This window comes from Octodon degus, unplaced genomic scaffold (assembly GCF_000260255.1).
Source record: "Octodon degus isolate 3935 unplaced genomic scaffold, OctDeg1.0 scaffold00144, whole genome shotgun sequence".
NCBI classification, from domain to species: Eukaryota; Metazoa; Chordata; class Mammalia; order Rodentia; family Octodontidae; genus Octodon; species Octodon degus.
The window spans coordinates 244,976-246,293 of NW_004524720.1; the positions used below are offsets into that span (position 1 = coordinate 244,976).

The following is a 1,318-nucleotide window of genomic DNA, read 5'->3' on the forward strand; positions in this document are numbered from 1 at the left end:
AGCAGGAAGCTCTCCACACACTCACCAGACCTGGGCTAGGACTCCTCATCTCTCTCTTAATGTAAAGAAGTATGTACCTGTTTGGCAGGCCTTGGCATAACTATTCCATGTGTTGATTCTTCTACAGAAACATTCTGCTTTAGAATTCAATCTTGGTTTTCTGAAATAGGTTCTTTGTCCAAAATGGTCCTTGTTGGGATTTCTCCTTCCATCCTCCACCTTGTTTCATCACTCTCCAAGTTGGGAATCTCAAATTCATTCAATGAATTCAGGTTCCCGTAATTCTCCAGCATCACATCCTTGTACAGGTTCTTTTCAGCAGAGTCCAGCTGCCCCCACTCATCCTTGCTGAATTCCACAACAGTATCTCTAAATGTTCCTGGGTCTTGGGGCCTGCTGGTTAGTGAATCAGCTTCCATGTTCTCCTTCATGCTGTTCTTCTGAAGGGCAGAGTCTCTGGAAGGTATACCATTGTCTTTGAGCATTTCAATGGCATCCTCTATGAAGGTCACCACATCTTTGCTATTCTTGGGATGATGTAAATTTACTCAAGTCTTGACTTTTTCAGGGAGGATTTCCAGGAACAGTTCCAGCACCAAGAATTCAAAGATCTGCTCCTTTGTTTGAATTTCTGGTCTCAGCCACTGAAGACAGAGCTCCAAGTGTTGGTCCAGGCCTTCATGGGTCCCAGACACTTCCAAATACTGGAAATATCTGAACTTCTAGTGAGATACCTCTGAGTCATATGACTCTGTAACAGGGAGAATCTCTTGCTTCCAAGACATATCTGCTCTCAAGACTTCACTTTTTTCACACAGAGCCAGGATTTGAGGTTCTGAGACAGTAATGGACTTGTTCAGAGGCTCCATCTTCCTGAACCACATGCTCACTGTAGTTCAAATCCATTCTACTAGAGGACTTCGGTGCTTCTCAAGCAAGGACTAAGCACCTGTTTACTATCTGCAGTATGCTCTGAATCAGGTTATATTATACTAAAGAGAAGAGTTCCAGAAGCTTCAGACACAAATACAATGTTCAGCATCCCAAGAGCTTGGGATGAGTTTGTGTTCTCTAAAATCAAAGAATGAATTTTAGGAACAAATAGAGGTTATGAGCAGAATATATTTATGAGGGAAAGAAAGATCATGTCTGATAGAGGGCCAGGAAAGGGGCCCTGAGTGCATGATCCCCCTGGTTTTTTTAAATTTGGGAGGTCTTTTTTTAGTGATTTACATATTCTAGATAGTAATCCTTTGAGTAAAGCTGGCAAGATTTCTTTCCTACGTTGTCTCTTTACTCCATTAGTGGTGTTTCTTGC

The 1,318-nt window shown here is 42.2% G+C and overlaps 1 pseudogene; it reads right to left on the minus strand.

Moving 5' to 3' along the window:
- Positions 1 to 146: 146 nt before the first annotated feature.
- On the minus strand, positions 147 to 869 carry LOC105743624 (annotated as a pseudogene).
- Positions 870 to 1,318: the final 449 nt, after the last annotated feature.